Below are 19,710 nucleotides of genomic sequence, written 5' to 3'. Positions count from 1 at the left end.
AAAAATCTGCACGTTTATTTATGTCAAGCGACGACTTGACCAAACATTAACACCTACCACACAAATCTGTTTAACTTATCTTACAAAAGAATATAACTTTCCCCAAATATGATGTTTTGAATCCCATTTTGAATTTCATATTCAATAATGGGACTGAGACCGAATGATATTCTCACAATGCCTTGTTCATTTTGGTTGTGTAATGGTGAAGTCGAGAATTTGATTTTGTGAAAATGTGCTCAAAATGTGAGCTTCAAGTGCGCGTCACAATTAGGGATATGCTATGGAGGTGTCGCTCTAAGGGAGGGCGTTTGACTGCAGATTATTGATGTCCTTGGTTCAAATCCAACTGCTCCTTTGTCTTTTTGGAAAATGTATCTTTGACAGAACCATTTAAATAGTGCAAAGACATTCACGAGGATATCAGTTTGAAATCGCTCCTCGTTAAAGAATGCATCGTATTACCCATTGTTTTTTTCGGTAAAGTCACGTATGTAGAAATACATAAAAATTATATTAAAACAAAAAACAATCACGACGTTTCGATCACAACGCAAGCGATCTTCTTCAGGTGTCAAGAACAAATCACGGAGGTAAATACAACAAAAAGATGAGAGACGAGAATTCAACAAACCTGAAAAAACATTATCTGAAGCATATCCAGTGAGGCCAACAACACAGTTAGACACTTCCTGGCGGACCACGAATTTCAGAAGATTGTTAAATTTCGTGTTCAACCTTTGGAATCCACGTACCAGCATAGATAGAATGAAAAATACGAGGTACACGGTCAGTAGAAATGCATATATAAGTCCACCTAGAGGTAATGAGGGAGGAAAGACGAACAGGGAGGCAGAGAGAGAGGGGGGGGGGGGGAGATCGGAGGGATGAACAGAAGCTTAAATAGGAAATACGGTTGGAGGGGGGGGGAGGGGCCAGAGCGAGAGCGGCAGCTCAAACAAGCAACATCTTACACATACAAAACGGCAGCTCAAAAAAGGACCACCTCTTGTAAATACAAAACGGCAGCTCAAAAAATGACCAGCTCTTGTAAATACAAAACGGCAGCTTAAAAAACGGCACATCTTACACATAATTACAATGGTAACTTCCCCGTAGAAGTGTGATAATAAAGTATTAAAGCTTTCGTGACTGCATAAAATTACTCATTGTTTTTTTCAGTAAAGTCACGTATGTAGAAATACAATAAAATTATATTAAAACAAAAAAAACAATCACGACGTTTCAGTCACGAAAGCTTTCATACTTTATTATCACACTTCTATGGGGAGATTACCGTTGTAATTAAGTGTAAGATGTGCCCTTTTTTGAGCTGCCGTTTTGTATGTCTAAGATGTGCTTGTTTGAGCTGCCGCTCTCGCTCTGGCCCCTCCCCCCTCCAACCGTATTTCCTATTTAAGCTTCTGTTCATCCCTCCGCCCCCCCCCCCTCTCTCTGCCTCCTTGTCCGTCTTTCCTCCCTCCTAACCTCATGGTGGACTTGTATATGTATTTCTACTGACTGTGTACCTCGTATTTTTCATTCTATCTATGCTGGTATGTGCAATCCAAAGGTTGACACGAAATTTAACACTCTTCTGAAATTCGTGGTCTGCCAGGTAGTGTCTAACTGTGTTGTTGGCCTGACTGGATGTGCTTCACGTAATGTTTTTTCAGGTTTGTTGAATTTTCGTCTCATATCTTTTTGTTGTATTTACCTCCGTGATTTGTTCTTGACACCTGATGAAGATCGCTTGCGTTGTGATCGAAACGTCGTGATTGTTTTTTGTTTTAACATAATTTTACTGTATTTCTAAATACGTGACTTTACCGAAAAAAACAATGAGTAATTTTATGCAGTCACAAAAGCTTTAATACGTTATTAATGCATCTATTATTTTTGCTTTGCATTCCCTTCATCACTAGAGAAGTGTTTTTGTAAGAAAATACCAATGAATGTCTTTACTTTCTTTGAGATATAAATAATATTTCTGCACTTTTTAAGTCAAGTGAAGACTTTTCCTGAGCATCTGACTTACATACACAATACTTTGCAACTTGTAAAAATATACATTTCACTTTCCCAAACGTTGGTGTAATGAATGCCATTCTGAAAATCACATAAAATAATGTGACTGAGGTCCAATTATATCCTCTAAAATACTTGTTCATGGTGGTTGTGGACTGGCGACGTCGAGAATTTATATGCAGGGAAAATGAACTAAAAAATAGATTAAAGATTCCGTCAAAATGCGAAGTGTTCCGTGGGGGTGTAGCTCAGTGGTAGAGCATTTGACTGCAGATCATAGAGGTCCTTGGTTCAAATCCAAGCGCCCCCTTTTTTGATTAGTGAATTTTGTCATTGGCAGGATCTCTGCTGGAGTGCAAAGACATGCATAGAAGAATCAGTTGAAAAAAAATCGCACCTCTTTTACTTACTATTTACGTTATTATGCGAGAAGTTTTGTTTATAGCTCCCATAATCGTCTTTACGTTCGTTTGGACTTTTAGTAAAAAATGTTCACTCTTATTCATGTAACGCAGAGACTTGTCCAAACAATTGCACTTAACACACAAAACTGTTTAACTTATCTTACAAATGAATATGACTTTCTCCAAATATGATGTTTTGAATCGCATTCTGAAAATCATATTAGATGATGGAACTGAGGCCGAATGATATTCACAAAAAGCCTTGTTCAAATTTGGTTGTGTAACGGTGAAGTCGAGAGTGTGATTTTGCGAAAATGTGCTCAAAATGTGAGCTTCAAGTGCGCATCACAATTGGGGTGTGCTATGGGGGTGTTGGTCTAAGGTAGAGCGATTGACTGAAGATTATCCAGGTCCTTGGTTCGAATCCAACTGTCCCCTTTGTCTTTTTTAGGAAATGTATCTTTGGCAGAACCATTTATATAGTGCAAAGACATGCACGAGGATAGCAGTTTGAAATCGCTCCACGTTAAACAATGCATCGTATATTTTTGCTTTGAATTCCCTTCATCACTATAGAAGTGTTTTTGTAAGAAACTACCAATGAATGTCTTTACTTTCTTTGAGATATAAATAATATTTCTGCACTTTTTAAGTCAAGTGAAGACTTTTCCTGAGCATATGACTTACATACACAATACTTTGCAACTTGTATTAATATACATTTCACTTTCCCAAATGTTGATGTAATGAATGCCATTCTGAAAATCACATAAAATAATGTGACTGAGGTCCAATTATATCCTCTAAAATACTTGTTCATGGTGGTTGTGGACTGGCGACGTCGAGAATTTATTTTCAGTGAAAATGAGCTAAAAAATAGATTCAAGATTGCGTCAAAATGCGTAGTATTCCGTGGGGGTGTAGCTCAGTGGTAGAGCATTTGACTGCAGATCAAGAGGTCCTTGATTCAAATCCAAGCGCCCCCTTTTTTGCGAGTGAATTTTGTCATTGACAGGACCTCTGCTGGAGGGCAGAGACATGCATAGAAGAATCAGTTGAAAAAAAAATCGCACCTCTTTAACTTACCATTTAAGTTATGATGCGAGAAGTTTTGTTTATAGCTACCATAATTGTGTTTACGTTCTGATTTAAAGCTTTCGTGACTGCAGTAATTCATATTCTTAGTTTTTTCGGTAAAGTCACGTTGAAGAGAAACAACAAAATAACAAAATATATATAAAACAATAAAAAAATAAAAAATTCTCACGACGTTTCGACCATAACTCAAACGGTCATCATCAGGTGTGTTGGTTTGCATAAATTTATTTTAATAACGGCACATTTATTTATTTATAAAAACGTTGGCGTCACGTGCAGCGATTGGCAGTTTGCCCAGGACTAGTCCATCTATTTTTTGAAAAGAGGAGGGGGGAGACGAAATTTTTTATAATGTATGCTGTCTGAAAGCCACTGTAAGCGTGAACAATCAATCAAGAACTGAAATGATTTATCAAATCTTTCCAATGATTGCTAAGATAGAATCCATCTTCTCGGTTGAAATTGTCTCTGTGCTTGTATATGTGGATAGCCTCATGAACGAATCTCTCATGGAAGCCAGATGGCTTACAAAGAACCTCCGTCTTGGAAAAGTCAATGGCATGTGAGCCTACTGAATTAGAACAATGATCTGCTACGGCCGAGGTGTTGGTCCTACCGTGTTTAAGGTCTGCTTTATGTTCACGAATGCGGTCCGAGACATGGCGTTTGGTTTCTCCAATGTAACTACTACCACAGAGGCAACTTAGTTTGTAGACACCAGGGTATTGTATGTCCGGAATTACATCTTTTACAGACGGAACCAGATCACGGATTTTATGTAATGTGTTGAAACGGACCTGGATCTTGTGTTTATTCAAGATTTTGGAGATCTTTTTTGTGATCCCAGCAATGTAGGGTAAAGTGATGGTTTTGAAAGGCTCCTCAAGAGGGTTCTTCTTCATGGTTTGAGTGATAGCTTTGCGGATTGTATAGTCGGAGTAACCATTAGCCCTAAGAGCTTGGTGTACGTGCTTGAGTTCACTGTTTATGTGTTCCTGGTCGGATATGCATTGGGCTCTATGATACAGAGTCTTGATGAGAGAATTCTTCTGTGATGGATGGTATTGGGAATTCGGTTTCAGATAAGCATCCGTATGGGTAGCTTTCCTGTAGACAGAGTGGCTCATTGAACCATCAGGTCTCTTTTTAATTAGGACATCCAAAAAAGGTATCTTGCCATCTATTTCGACTTCCATGGTAAATCTGATGGCTGGGTGTATGGAATTGATGTGGTCGAAGAATTGGTCTAGAGCAGGCCGGCAATGTGGCCAGATGACAAAAGTGTCATCCACGTACCTCTTCCATAAGGTTGGGCGCAGAGTGGCAGTCTGGATGGCGTCAGTCTCAAATTTCTCCATGAAAATGTTAGCTATAACTGGAGAAAGGGGGGAGCCCATGGGGGTGGCCTCAGTTTGTTTGTAGAAAGTTCCATTCCAAGTGAAGTATGTATTGGTTAAACAGTGTCTCACCAGTGGGGGTACCTCAGTGTTTAGTCCTTGATGAACCAAGTCTTCAATTATTGCAATGGTGTCAGCTACAGGAACCTTGGTGAATAAGGAAACTACATCAAAACTGACAAGCAGGTCGTCTGGGGACAGGGAAATACCCTTGATTGTTGATACCAGGTGAGTAGAATTTTGTACCGCAGAGGTGGTCTTTCCAGTGAAAGGACGCAGGATTTCAGACAAAAAACGAGCTAGTTTGTAGGTGGGGGAGCTGATAGTAGAGACTATGGGACGAAGAGGTGTATCTACTTTATGTATTTTTGGTAAGCCGTATAATCTTGGTGGCCTGGCAGCAGAAGGTTTCAACGAAAACTGTTTAGATTGATCAATTAATGCGGTTGAATCAGAAATTATTTTGTTGGTTTGTGTGACGAGGCTGTTGGTGGGATCTCTTTTTATTTTTGTATAACTACCATCGTCGAGTAATTATTTAATTTTGTTGTTGTATTCTATTTTATCCATGATGACAGTAGCATTGCCTTTGTCAGCTGAGAGAACTACAATATCATTCCTCTTTTTTAATTTATATAATTCAAAACGCTCATCTTTGCTGAGGTTGCTAGCTGGCATCTTAGCGTTTTTGAGGGTTGCAGCGATTTCAGATCTTGCTACGTCTGCAGCGATGTGACCCAGGCCCCTGAGAGCAACGTCTACTTGGGCAATTATATCATTAACTGGTATGTGTTTAGGTGTGACTGCAAAGTTTAGACCTTTAGCTAAAACGGATTTCAGACAATCGGAAATAGAACTGTTACTGCGATTAATTACGACTTTATTAACGTCTAACTTTTTGGTGTGTGGGTCCGGTCTTTTGTTGAAGAGGAGGTTAAATTTGGAAATCAGGTTTTCCTTACATTTGGTCGACATAGTAGCAGCTGAAGAGGCAGTCATATTGTCTACATGTTCCCAATCCGATGTGGACATTATTGCCGTCAATGATAAGTGTGATTTGTAGAGTGTCTTGTCTAACTGATCTAGTTCTGTGCGTATAAGTCTGATTTTTTCTGAGATAAGAGCTAAGCTAGTTTTGAAAAGAATTCGTTTCGCATTAGAAGAAGTTACAGCAGCAGAGGTGAGTGTAAATGCGATTGGTATTACCCCAGAGTCGCGGCATCTCTTCAGGAAGGTGAGAGACTGGATCAGCTGAGCTTTCTTATCCCGGAGTTTGTTGAAGGATCTTAAAGTTATGTGAAAACCCTCCCCGTAGAGGCGATTAAATTTTGATTTAAAGCTTTCGTGACTGCAGTAATTCATATTCTTAGTTTTTTCACGTAACTTTAAGATCCTTCAACAAACTCCGGGATAAGAAAGCTCAGCTGATCGAGTCTCTCACCTTCCTGAAGAGATCCCGCGACTCTGGGGTAATACCAATCGCATTTACACTCACCTCTGCTGCTGTAACTTCTTCTAATGCGAAACGAATTCTTTTCAAAACTAGCTTAGCTCTTATCTCAGAAAAAATCAGACTTATACGCACAGAACTAGATCAGTTAGACAAGACACTCTACAAATCACACTTATAATTGACGGCAATAATGTCCACATCGGATTGGGAACATGTAGACAATATGACTGCCTCTTCAGCTGCTACTATGTCGACCAAATGTAAGGAAAACCTGATTTACAAATTTAACCTCCTCTTCAACAAAAGACCGGACCCACACACCAAAAAGTTAGACGTTAATAAAGTCGTAATTAATCGCAGTAACAGTTCTATTTCCGATGGTCTGAAATCCGTTTTAGCTAAAGGTCTAAACTTTGCAGTCACACCTAAACACATACCAGTTAATGATATAATTGCCCAAGTAGACGTTGCTCTCAGGGGCCTGGGTCACATCGCTGCAAACGTAGCAAGATCTGAAATCGCTGCAACCCTCAAAAACGCTAAGATGCCAGCTAGCAACCTCAGCAAAGATGAGCGTTTTGAATTATATAAATTAAAAAAGAGGAATGATATTGTAGTTCTCTCAGCTGACAAAGGCAATGCTACTGTCATCATGGATAAAATAGAATACAACAACAAAATTAAATAATTACTCGACGATGGTAGTTATACAAAAATAAAAAGAGATCCCACCAACAGCCTCGTCACACAAACCAACAAAATAATTTCTAATTCAACCGCATTAATTGATCAATCTAAAAGTTTTCGTTGAAACCTTCTGCTGCCAGGCCACCAAGATTATACGGCTTACCAAAAATACATAAAGTAGATACACCTCTTCGTCCCATAGTCTCTACTATCAGCTCCCCCACCTACAAACTAGCTCGTTTTTTGTCTAAAATCCTGCGTCCTTTCACTGGAAAGACCACCTCTGCGGTACAAAATTCTACTCACCTGGTATCAACAATCAAGGGTATTTCCCTGTCCCCAGACGACCTGCTTGTCAGTTTTGATGTAGTTTCCTTATTCACCAAGGTTCCTGTACCTGACACCATTGCAATCATTGAAGACTTGGTTCATCAAGGACTAAACACTGAGGTACCCCCCCTGGTGAGACACTGTTTAACCAATACATACTTCACTTGGAATGGAACTTTCTACAAACAAACTGAGGGCACCCCAATGGGCTCCCCCCTTTCTCCAGTTATAGCTAACATTTTCATGGAGAAATTTGAGACTGACGCCATCCAGACTGCCACTCTGCGCCCAACCTTATGGAAGAGGTACGTGGATGACACTTTTGTCATCTGGCCACATGGCCGGCCTGCTCTAGACCAATTCTTCGACCACATCAATTCCATACACCCAGCCATCAGATTTACCATGGAAGTCGAAATAGATGGCAAGATACCTTTTTTGGATGTCCTAATTAAAAAGAGACCTGATGGTTCAATGAGCCACTCTGTCTACAGGAAAGCTATCCATACGGATGCTTATCTGAAACCGGATTCCCACCACCATCCATCACAGAAGAATTCTCTCATCAAGACTCTGTATCATAGAGCCCAATGCATATCCGACCAGGAACACATAAACAGTGAACTCAAGCACGTACACCAAGCTCTTAGGGCTAATGGTTACTCCGACTATACAATCCGCAAAGCTATCACTCAAACCATGAAGAAGAACCCTCTTGAGGAGCCTTTCAAAACCATCACTTTACCCTACATTGCTGGGATCACAAAAAAGATCTCCAAAATCTTGAATAAACACAAGATCCAGGTCCGTTTCAACACATTACATAAAATCCGTGATCTGGTTCCGTCTGTAAAAGATGTGATTCCGGACATACAATACCCTGGTGTCTACAAACTAAGTTGCCTCTGTGGTAGTAGTTACATTGGAGAAACCAAACGCCATGTCTCGGACCGCATTCATGAACATAAAGCATACCTTAAACATGGTAGGACCAACACCTCGGCCGTAGCAGATCATTGTTCTAATTCAGTAGGCTCACATGCCATTGACTTTTCCAAGACGGAGGTTCTTTGTAAGCCATCTGGCTTCCATGAGAGATTCGTTCATGAGGCTATCCACATATACAATCACAGAGACAATTTCAACCGAGAAGATGGATTCTATCTTAGCAATCATTGGAAAGATTTGATAAATCATTTCAGTTCTTGATTGATTGTTCACGCTTACAGTGGCTTTCAGACAGCATACATTATAAAAAAATTCGTCTCCCCCCTCCTCTTTTCAAAAAATAGATGGACTAGTCCTGGGCAAACTGCCAATCGCTGCGCGTGACGCCAACGTTTTTTATAAATAAATAAATGTGCCGTTTTTTAAAATAAATTTATGCAAACCAACACACCTGATGATGACCGTTTGAGTTATGGTCGAAACGTCGTGAGAATTTTTTATTGTTTTATATATATTTTGTTATTTTGTTGTTTCTCTTCAACGTGACTTTACCGAAAAAACTAAGAATATGAATTACTGCAGTCACGAAAGCTTGAAATCAAAATTTAATCGCCTCTATTTGGAGGGTTTTCACATAACTTTAAGATCCTTCAACAAACTCCGGGATAAGAAAGCTCAGCTGATCGAGTCTCTCACCTTCCTGAAGAGATGCCGCGACTCTGGGGTAATACCAATCGCATTTACACTCACCTCTGCTGCTGTAACTTCTTCTAATGCGAAACGAATTCTTTTCAAAACTAGCTTAGCTCTTATCTTAGAAAAAAATCAGACTTATACGCACAGAACTAGATTAGTTAGACAAGACACTCCACAAATCACACTTATCATTGACGGCAATAATGTCCACATCGGATTGGGAACATGTAGACAATATGACTGCCTCTTCAGCTGCTACTATGTCGACCAAATGTAAGGAAAACCTGATTTCCAAATTTAACCTCCTCTTCAACAAAAGACCGGACCCACACACCAAAAAGTTAGACGTTAATAAAGTCGTAATTAATCGCAGTAACAGTTCTATTTCCGATTGTCTGAAATCCGTTTTAGCTAAAGGTCTAAACTTTGCAGTCACACCTAAACACATACCAGTTAATGATATAATTGCCCAAGTAGACGTTGCTCTCAGGGGCCTGGGTCACATCGCTGCAGACGTAGCAAGATCTGAAATCGCTGCAACCCTCAAAAACGCTAAGATGCCAGCTAGCAACCTCAGCAAAGATGAGCATTTTGAATTATATAAATTAAAAAAGAGGAATGATATTGTAGTTCTCTCAGCTGACAAAGGCAATGCTACTGTCATCATGGATAAAATAGAATACAACAACAAAATTAAATAATTACTCGACGATGGTAGTTATACAAAAATAAAAAGAGATCCCACCAACAGCCTCGTCACACAAACCAACAAAATAATTTCTGATTCAACCGCATTAATTGATCAATCTAAACAGTTTTCGTTGAAACCTTCTGCTGCCAGGCCACCAAGATTATACGGCTTACCAAAAATACATAAAGTAGATACACCTCTTCGTCCCATAGTCTCTACTATCAGCTCCCCCACCTACAAACTAGCTCGTTTTTTGTCTGAAATCCTGCGTCCTTTCACTGGAAAGACCACCTCTGCGGTACAAAATTCTACTCACCTGGTATCAACAATCAAGGGTATTTCCCTGTCCCCAGACGACCTGCTTGTCAGTTTTGATGTAGTTTCCTTATTCACCAAGGTTCCTGTACCTGACACCATTGCAATCATTGAAGACTTGGTTCATCAAGGACTAAACACTGAGGTACCCCCCCTGGTGAGACACTGTTTAACCAATACATACTTCACTTGGAATGGAACTTTCTACAAACAAACTGAGGGCACCCCAATGGGCTCCCCCCTTTCTCCAGTTATAGCTAACATTTTCATGGAGAAATTTGAGACTGACGCCATCCAGACTGCCACTCTGCGCCCAACCTTATGGAAGAGGTACGTGGATGACACTTTTGTCATCTGGCCACATGGCCGGCCTGCTCTAGACCAATTCTTCGACCACATCAATTCCATACACCCAGCCATCAGATTTACCATGGAAGTCGAAATAGATGGCAAGATACCTTTTTTGGATGTCCTAATTAAAAAGAGACCTGATGGTTCAATGAGCCACTCTGTCTACAGGAAAGCTACCCATACGGATGCTTATCTGAAACCGGATTCCCACCACCATCCATCACAGAAGAATTCTCTCATCAAGACTCTGTATCATAGAGCCCAATGCATATCCGACCAGGAACACATAAACAGTGAACTCAAGCACGTACACCAAGCTCTTAGGGCTAATGGTTACTCCGACTATACAATCCGCAAAGCTATCACTCAAACCATGAAGAAGAACCCTCTTGAGGAGCCTTTCAAAACCATCACTTTACCCTACATTGCTGGGATCACAAAAAAGATCTCCAAAATCTTGAATAAACACAAGATCCAGGTCCGTTTCAACACATTACATAAAATCCGTGATCTGGTTCCGTCTGTAAAAGATGTGATTCCGGACATACAATACCCTGGTGTCTACAAACTAAGTTGCCTCTGTGGTAGTAGTTACATTGGAGAAACCAAACGCCATGTCTCGGACCGCATTCGTGAACATAAAGCAGACCTTAAACACGGTAGGACCAACACCTCGGCCGTAGCAGATCATTGTTCTAATTCAGTAGGCTCACATGCCATTGACTTTTCCAAGACGGAGGTTCTTTGTAAGCCATCTGGCTTCCATGAGAGATTCGTTCATGAGGCTATCCACATATACAAGCACAGAGACAATTTCAACCGAGAAGATGGATTCTATCTTAGCAATCATTGGAAAGATTTGATAAATCATTTCAGTTCTTGATTGATTGTTCACGCTTACAGTGGCTTTCAGACAGCATACATTATAAAAAATTTCGTCTCCCCCCTCCTCTTTTCAAAAAATAGCTGGACTAGTCCTGGGCAAACTGCCAATCGCTGCGCGTGACGCAAACGTTTTTTATAAATAAATAAATGTGCCGTTTTTTAAAATACATTTATGCAAACCAACACACCTGATGATGACCGTTTGAGTTATGGTCGAAACGTCGTGAGAATTTTTTTATTGTTTTATATATATTTTGTTATTTTGTTGTTTCTCTTCAACGTGACTTTACCGAAAAAACTAAGAATATGTGTTTACGTTCGTTTGGACTTTTAGTAAAAAATATGCACGCTTATTTATGTAACGCAGAGACGTGTCCAAACAATTGCACTTAACACACAAAACTGTTTAACTTATCTTACAAATGAATATCACTTTCTCCAAATATGATGTTTTGAATCGCATTCTGAAAATCATATTAGATGATGGAACTGAGGCCGAATGATATTCACAAAAAGCCTTGTTCAATTTGGTTGTGTAACGGTGAAGTCGAGAGTGTGATTTTGCGAAAATGTGCTCAAAATATGAGCTTCAAGTGGGCATCACAATTGGGGTGTGCTATTGGGGTGTTGGTCTAAGGGAGAGTGATTGACTGAAGATTATCCAGGTCCTTGGTTCAAATCCAACTGTCCCCTTTGTCTTTTTTAGGAAATGTATCTTTGGCAGAACCATTTATATAGTGCAAAGACATGCACGAGGATAGCAGTTTGAAATCGCTCCACGTTAAACAATGCATCGTATATTTTTGCTTTGAATTCCCTTCATCACTAGAGAAGTGTTTTTGTAAGAAAATACCAATGAATGTCTTCACTTTCTTGAGATAAAAATGATGTTTCCGCACTTTTTAAGTCAAGTGAAGACTTTTCCTTAGCATCTGACTTGCATACACAATACTTTGCAACTTGCATTAATAAACATTTCACTTTCCCAAATGTTGATGTAATGAATGCCATTCTGAAAATCACATAAAATAATGTGACTGAGGCCCAATTATATCCTCTAAAATACTTGTTTATGGTGGTTGTGGACTGGCGACGTCGAAAATTTATTTTCAGTGAAAATGAGCTAAAAAATAGATTCAAGATTGCGTAAAAATGCGTAGTATTCCGTGGGGGTGTAGCTCAGTGGTAGAGCATTTGACTGCAGATCAAGAGGTCCTTGGTTCAAATCCATGCGCCCCCTTTTTTGATTAGTGAATTTTGTCATTGGCAGGATCTCTGCTGGAGTGCAAAGACATGCATAGAAGAATCAGTTGAAAAAAAAATCGCACCTCTTTTACTTACTATTTACGTTATGATGCGAGAAGTTGTGTTTATAGCTCCCATAATCGTCTTTACGTTCGTTTGGACTTTTAGTAAAAAATGTTCACTCTTATTTATGTAACGCAGAGACTTGTCCAAACAATTGCACTTAACACACAAAACTGTTTAACTTATCTTACAAATGAATATCACTTTCTCCAATAATGATGTTTTGAATCGCATTCTGAAAATCATATTAGATGATGGAACTGAGGCCGAATGATATTCACAAAAAGCCTTGTTCAATTTGGTTGTGTAACGGTGAAGTCGAGATTGTGATTTTGCGAAAATGTGCTCAAAATGTGAGCTTCAAGTGGGCAGCACAATTGGGGATATGCTATGGGGGTGTTGGTCTAAGGGAGAGCGATTGACTGAAGATTATCCAGGTCCTTGGTTCAAATCCAACTGTCCCCTTTGTCTTTTTTAGGAAATGTATCTTTGGCAAAAACCATTTATACAGTGCAAAGACATGCACGAGGATAGGAGTTTGAAATCGCTCCACGTTAAAGAATTTGTCGTATATTTTTTCTTTGATTTCCCTTCATCACTAGAGGAGTATTTTTGTAAGAAAATACCAATGAATGTCTTTACTTTCTTTGAGATAAAAATAATATTTCCGCACTTTTTAAGTCAAGTGAAGACTTTTCCTTAGCATCTGACTTACATACACAATACTTTGCAACTTGTATTAATAAACATTTCACTTTCCCAAATGTTGATGTAATGAATGCCATTCTGAAAATCACATAAAATAATGTGACTGAGGTCCAATTATATCCTCTAAAATACTTGTTCATGGTAGTTGTGGACTGGCGACGTCGAGAATTTAATTTCAGTGAAAATGAGCTAAAAAATAGATTCAAGATTGCGTCAAAAAGCGTAGCATTCCGTGGGGGTGTAGCTCAGTCGTAGAGCATTTGACTGCAGATCAAGAGGTCCTCGGTTCAAATCCAAGCGCCCCCTTTTTTGAAAGTGAAATTTGTCATTGACAGGACCTCTGCTGGAGTGCAAAGACATGCAAATTAGAATCAGTTGGAAAAAAAATCGCACCTCTTTCATTATCATTTACGTTATGATGCGAGAAGTTTGTTTATAGCTCCCATAATTGTCTTTACGTTCGTTTGGACTTTTAGTAAAAAATGTGCACGCTTATTTATGTAACGCAGAGACTTGTCCAAACAATTGCACTTAACACACAAAACTGTTTAACTTATCTTACAAATGAATATCACTTTCTCCAATAATGATGTTTTGAATCGCATTCTGAAAATCATATTAGATGATGGAACTGAGGCCGAATGATATTCACAAAAAGCCTTGTTCAATTTGGTTGTGTAACGATGAAGTCGAGATTGTGATTTTGCGAAAATGTGCTCAAAATGTGAGCTTCAAGTGGGCATCACAATTGGGGATATTCTATGGGGGTGTTGGTCTACGGGAGTGTGATTGACTGAAGATTATCCAGGTCCTTGGTTCAAATCCAACTGTCCCCTTTGTCTTTTTTAGGAAATGTATCTTTGGCAGAACCATTTATCTAGTGCTAAGACATGCACGAGGATAGGAGTTTGAAATCGCTCCACGTTAAAGAATTTGTCGTATATTTTTTCTTTGATTTCCCTTCATCACTAGAGGAGTATTTTTGTAAGAAAATACCAATGAATGTCTTTACTTTCTTTGAGATAAAAATAATATTTCCGCACTTTTTAAGTCAAATGAAGACTTTTCCTTAGCATCTGATTTACATACACAATACTTTGCAACTTGTATTAATAAACATTTCACTTTCCCAAATGTTGATGTAATGAATGCCATTCTGAAAATAACGTAAAATCATGTGACTGAGGCCCAATTATATCCTCTAAAGTACTTGTTCATGGTGGTTGTGGACTGGCGACGTCGAAAATTTATTTTCAGTGAAAATGAGCTAAAAAATAGATTCAAGATTGCGTAAAAATGCGTAGTATTCCGTGGGGGTGTAGCTCAGTGGTAGAGCATTTGACTGCAGATCAAGAGGTCCTTGGTTCAAATCCAAGCGCCCCCTTTTTTGATTAGTGAATTTTGTCATTGGCAGGATCTCTGCTGGAGTGCAAAGACATGCATAGAAGAATCAGTTGAAAAAAAAATCGCACCTCTTTTACTTACTATTTACGTTATGATGCGAGAAGTTGTGTTTATAGCTCCCATAATCGTCTTTACGTTCGTTTGGACTTTTAGTAAAAAATGTTCACTCTTATTTATGTAACGCAGAGACTTGTCCAAACAATTGCACTTAACACACAAAACTGTTTAACTTATCTTACAAATGAATATCACTTTCTCCAAATATGATGTTTTGAATCGCATTCTGAAAATCATATTAGATGATGGAACTGAGGCCGAATGATATTCACAAAAAGCCTTGTTCAATTTGGTTGTGTAACGGTGAAGTCGAGAGTGTGATTTTGCGAAAATGTGCTCAAAATGTGAGCTTCAAGTGGGCATCACAATTGGGGTGTGCTATGGGGGTGTTGGTCTAAGGGAGAGTGATTGACTGAAGATTATCCAGGTCCTTGGTTCGAATCCAACTGTCCCCTTTGTCTTTTTTAGGAAATGTATCTTTGGCAGAACCATTAATATAGTGCAAAGACATGCACGAGGATAGCAGTTTGAAATCGCTCCACGTTAAACAATGCATCGTATATTTTTGCTTTGAATTCCCTTCATCGCTAGAGAAGTGTTTTTGTAAGAAAATACCAATGAATGTCTTTACTTTCTTTGAGATATAAATAATATTTCTGCACTTTTTAAGTCAAGTGAAGACTTTTCCTGAGCATATGACTTACATACACAATACTTTGCAACTTGTATTAATATACATTTCACTTTCCCAAATGTTGATGTAATGAATGCCATTCTGAAAATCACATAAAATAATGTGACTGAGGTCCAATTATATCCTCTAAAATACTTGTTCATGGTGGTTGTGGACTGGCGACGTCGAGAATTTATTTTCAGTGAAAATGAGCTAAAAAATAGATTCAATATTGCGTAAAAATGCGTAGTATTCCGTGGGGGTGTAGCTCAGTGGTAGAGCATTTGACTGCAGATCAAGAGGTCCTTGGTTCAAATCCAAGCGCCCCTTTTTTGCGAGTGAATTTTGTCATTGACAGGACCTCTGCTGGAGTGCAGAGACATGCATAGAAGAATCAGTTGAAAAAAAAATCGCACCTCTTTAACTTACCATTTAAATTATGATGCGAGAAGTTTTGTTTATAGCTACCATAATTGTCTTTACGTTCGTTTGGACTTTTAGTAAAAAATATGCACGCTTATTTATGTAACGCAGAGACTTGTCCAAACAATTGCACTTAACACACAAAACTGTTTAACTTATCTTACAAATGAATATCACTTTCTCCAAATATGATGTTTTGAATCGCATTCTGAAATTCATATTAGATGATGGAACTGAGGCCGAATGATATTCACAAAAAGCCTTGTTCAATTTGGTTGTGTAATGGTGAAGTCGAGAGTGTGATTTTGCGAAAATGTGCTCAAAATGTGAGCTTCAAGTGGGCGTCACAATTGGGGATATGCTATGGGGGTGTTGGTCTAAGGGAGAGTGATTGACTGAAGATTATCCAGGTCCTTGGTTCAAATCCAACTGTCCCCTTTGTCTTTTTTAGGAAATGTATCTTTGGCAGAACCATTTATACAGTGCAAAGACATGCACGATGATAGCAGTTTGAAATCGCTCCACGTTAAACAATGCATCGTATATTTTTGCTTTGAATTCCCTTCATCACTAGAGAAGTGTTTTTGTAAGAAAATACAAATGAATGTCTTCACTTTCGTTGAGATAAAAATGATATTTCCGCACTTTTTAAGTTAGTGAAGACTTTTCCTTAGCATCTGACTTACATACACAATACTTTGCAACTTATATTAATAAACATTTCACTTTCCCAAATGTTGATGTAATGAATGCCATTCTGAAAATCACATAAAATAATGTGACTGAGGTCCAATTATATCCTCTAAAATACTTGTTCATGGTGGTTGTGGACTGGCGACGTCGAGAATTTATCTTCAGGGAAAATGGGCTAAAAAATAGATTCAAGATTGCGTAAAAATGCGTAGTATTCAGTGGGGGTGTAGCTCAGTGGTAGAGCATTTGACTGCAGATCAAGAGGTCCTCGGTTCAAATCCAAGCGCCCCCTTTTTTGATTAGTGAATTTTGTCATTGGCAGGATCTCTGCTGGAGTGCAAAGACATGCATAGAAGAATCAGTTGAAAAAAAATCGCACCTCTTTTACTTACTATTTACGTCATGATGCGAGAAGTTGTGTTTATAGCTCCCATAATCGTCTTTACGTTCGTTTGGACTTTTAATAAAAAATGTTCACTCTTATTTATGTAACGCAGAGACTTGTCCAAACAATTGCACTTAACACACAAAACTGTTTAACTTATCTTACAAATGAATATCACTTTCTCCAAATATGATGTTTTGAATCGCATTCTGAAAATCATATTAGATGATGGAACTGAGGCCGAATGATATTCACAAAAAGCCTTGTTCAATTTGGTTGTGTAACGGTGAAGTCGAGAGTGTGATTTTGCGAAAATGTGCTCAAAATGTGAGCTTCAAGTGGGCATCACAATTGGGGTGTGCTATGGGGGTGTTGGTCTAAGGGAGAGTGACTGACTGAAGATTATCCAGGTCCTTGGTTCGAATCCAACTGTCCCCTTTGTCTTTTTTAGGAAATGTATCTTTGGCAGAACCATTAATATAGTGCAAAGACATGCACGAGGATAGCAGTTTGAAATCGCTCCACGTTAAACAATGCATCGTATATTTTTGCTTTGAATTCCCTTCATCGCTAGAGAAGTGTTTTTGTAAGAAAATACCAATGAATGTCTTTACTTTCTTTGAGATATAAATAATATTTCTGCACTTTTAAAGTCAAGTGAAGACTTTTCCTGAGCATATGACTTACATACACAATACTTTGCAACTTGTATTAATATACATTTCACTTTCCCAAATGTTGATGTAATGAATGCCATTCTGAAAATCACATAAAATAATGTGACTGAGGTCCAATTATATCCTCAAAAATACTTGTTCATGGTGGTTGTGGACTGGCGACGTCGAGAATTTATCTTCAGGGAAAATGGGCTAAAAAATAGATTCAAGATTGCGTAAAAATGCGTAGTATTCAGTGGGGGTGTAGCTCAGTGGTAGAGCATTTGACTGCAGATCAAGAGGTCCTCGGTTCAAATCCAAGCGCCCCCTTTTTTGCGAGTGAATTTTGTCATTGTCAGGACCTCTGCTGGAGTGCAAAGACATGCATAGAAGAGTCAGTTGAAAAAAAATCGCACCTTTTACTTACCATTTACGTTATGATGCGAGAAGTTTTGTTTATAGCTCCCATAATTGTCTTTACGTTCTTTTGAACTTTTAGTAAAAAATGTGCACGCTTATTTATGTAACGCAGAGACTTGTCCAAACAATTGCACTTAACACACAAAACTGTTTAACTTATCTTACAAATGAATATCACTTTCTCCAAATATGATGTTTTGAATCGCATTCTGCAAATCATATTAGATGATGGAACTGAGGCCGAATGATATTCACAAAAAGCCTTGTTCAATTTGGTTGTGTAACGGTGAAGTCGAGAGTGTGATTTTGCGAAAATGTGCTCAAAATGTGAGCTTCAAGTGGGCGTCACAATTGGGGATATGCTATGGGGGTGTTGCTCTAAGGGAGAGCGATTGACTGAAGATTATCCAGGTCCTTGGTTCAAATCCAACTGTCCCCTTTGTCTTTTTTAGAAAATGTATCTTTGGCAGAACCATTTATACAGTGCAAAGACATGCACGAGGATAGCAGTTTGAAATCGCTCCACGTTAAAGAATTTGTCGTATATTTTTTCTTTGATTTCCCTTCATCACTAGAGGAGTATTTTTGTAAGAAAATACCAATGAATGTCTTTACTTTCTTTGAGATAAAAATAATATTTCCGCACTTTTTAAGTTAAATGAAGACTTTTCCTTAGCATCTGATTTACATACACAATACTTTGCAACTTGTATTAATAAACATTTCACTTTCCCAAATGTTGATGTAATGAATGCCATTCTGAAAATCACGTAAAATGATGTGACTGAGGTCCAATTATATCCTCAAAAATACTTGTTCATGGTGGTTGTGGACTGGCGACGTCGAGAATTTATCTTCAGGGAAAATGGGCTAAAAAATAGATTCAAGATTGCGTAAAAATGCATAGTATTCAGTGGGGGTGTAGCTCAGTGGTAGAGCATTTGACTGCAGATCAAGAGGTCCTCGGTTCAAATCCAAGCGCCCCCTTTTTTGCGAGTGAATTTTGTCATTGTCAGGACCTCTGCTGGAGGGCAAAGACATGCATAGAAGAGTCAGTTGAAAAAAAATCGCACCTTTTACTTACCATTTACGTTATGATGCGAGAAGTTTTGTTTATAGCTCCCATAATTGCCTTTACGTTCTTTTGAACTTTTAGTAAAAAATGTGCACGCTTATTTATGTAACGCAGAGACTTGTCCAAACAATTGCACTTAACACACAAAACTGTTTAACTTATCTTACAAATGAATATCACTTTCTCCAAATATGATGTTTTGAATCGCATTCTGCAAATCATATTAGATGATGGAACTGAGGCCGAATGATATTCACGAAAAGCCTTGTTCAATTTGGTTGTGTAACGGTGAAGTCGAGAGTGTGATTTTGCGAAAATGTGCTCAAAATGTGAGCTTCAAGTGGGCGTCACAATTGGGGATATGCTATGGGGGTGTTGCTCTAAGGGAGAGCGATTGACTGAAGATTATCCAGGTCCTTGGTTCAAATCCAACTGTCCCCTTTGTCTTTTTTAGAAAATGTATCTTTGGCAGAACCATTTATACAGTGCAAAGACATGCACGAGGATAGCAGTTTGAAATCGCTCCACGTTAAAGAATTTGTCGTATATTTTTTCTTTGATTTCCCTTCATCACTAGAGGAGTATTTTTGTAAGAAAATACCAATGAATGTCTTTACTTTCTTTG

The 19,710-nt window shown here is 38.6% G+C and overlaps 9 non-coding genes across 9 annotated transcripts; all 9 read left to right on the top strand.

Annotated features, from left to right (window-relative positions):
* Positions 1-2,265: 2,265 nt before the first annotated feature.
* On the top strand, positions 2,266-2,338 carry TRNAC-GCA (transfer RNA cysteine (anticodon GCA)). The gene has a single exon. It is a non-coding gene; the product is annotated as a tRNA-Cys (tRNA).
* A 1,008-nt stretch (positions 2,339-3,346) lies between these two features.
* TRNAC-GCA (transfer RNA cysteine (anticodon GCA)) lies at positions 3,347-3,418 on the top strand. Its single transcript has one exon. It is a non-coding gene; the product is annotated as a tRNA-Cys (tRNA).
* Positions 3,419-12,451: 9,033 nt separating this feature from the next.
* On the top strand, positions 12,452-12,523 carry TRNAC-GCA (transfer RNA cysteine (anticodon GCA)). The gene has a single exon. It is a non-coding gene; the product is annotated as a tRNA-Cys (tRNA).
* A 1,010-nt stretch (positions 12,524-13,533) lies between these two features.
* TRNAC-GCA (transfer RNA cysteine (anticodon GCA)) lies at positions 13,534-13,605 on the top strand. The gene has a single exon. It is a non-coding gene; the product is annotated as a tRNA-Cys (tRNA).
* Positions 13,606-14,611: 1,006 nt separating this feature from the next.
* On the top strand, positions 14,612-14,683 carry TRNAC-GCA (transfer RNA cysteine (anticodon GCA)). Its single transcript has one exon. It is a non-coding gene; the product is annotated as a tRNA-Cys (tRNA).
* Positions 14,684-15,691: 1,008 nt separating this feature from the next.
* On the top strand, positions 15,692-15,763 carry TRNAC-GCA (transfer RNA cysteine (anticodon GCA)). The gene has a single exon. It is a non-coding gene; the product is annotated as a tRNA-Cys (tRNA).
* Positions 15,764-16,769: 1,006 nt separating this feature from the next.
* TRNAC-GCA (transfer RNA cysteine (anticodon GCA)) lies at positions 16,770-16,841 on the top strand. Its single transcript has one exon. It is a non-coding gene; the product is annotated as a tRNA-Cys (tRNA).
* A 1,007-nt stretch (positions 16,842-17,848) lies between these two features.
* TRNAC-GCA (transfer RNA cysteine (anticodon GCA)) lies at positions 17,849-17,920 on the top strand. The gene has a single exon. It is a non-coding gene; the product is annotated as a tRNA-Cys (tRNA).
* A 1,005-nt stretch (positions 17,921-18,925) lies between these two features.
* Positions 18,926-18,997, top strand: TRNAC-GCA (transfer RNA cysteine (anticodon GCA)). Its single transcript has one exon. It is a non-coding gene; the product is annotated as a tRNA-Cys (tRNA).
* Positions 18,998-19,710: the final 713 nt, after the last annotated feature.

This window comes from Petromyzon marinus, chromosome 58 (genome assembly GCF_048934315.1).
Source record: "Petromyzon marinus isolate PM22_M1 ecotype Great Lakes invasive population chromosome 58, UKy_Petmar_22M1.pri1.0, whole genome shotgun sequence".
Taxonomy (NCBI): Eukaryota; Metazoa; Chordata; class Hyperoartia; order Petromyzontiformes; family Petromyzontidae; genus Petromyzon; species Petromyzon marinus.
This window is presented reverse-complemented; position numbering and strand designations above follow the sequence as displayed.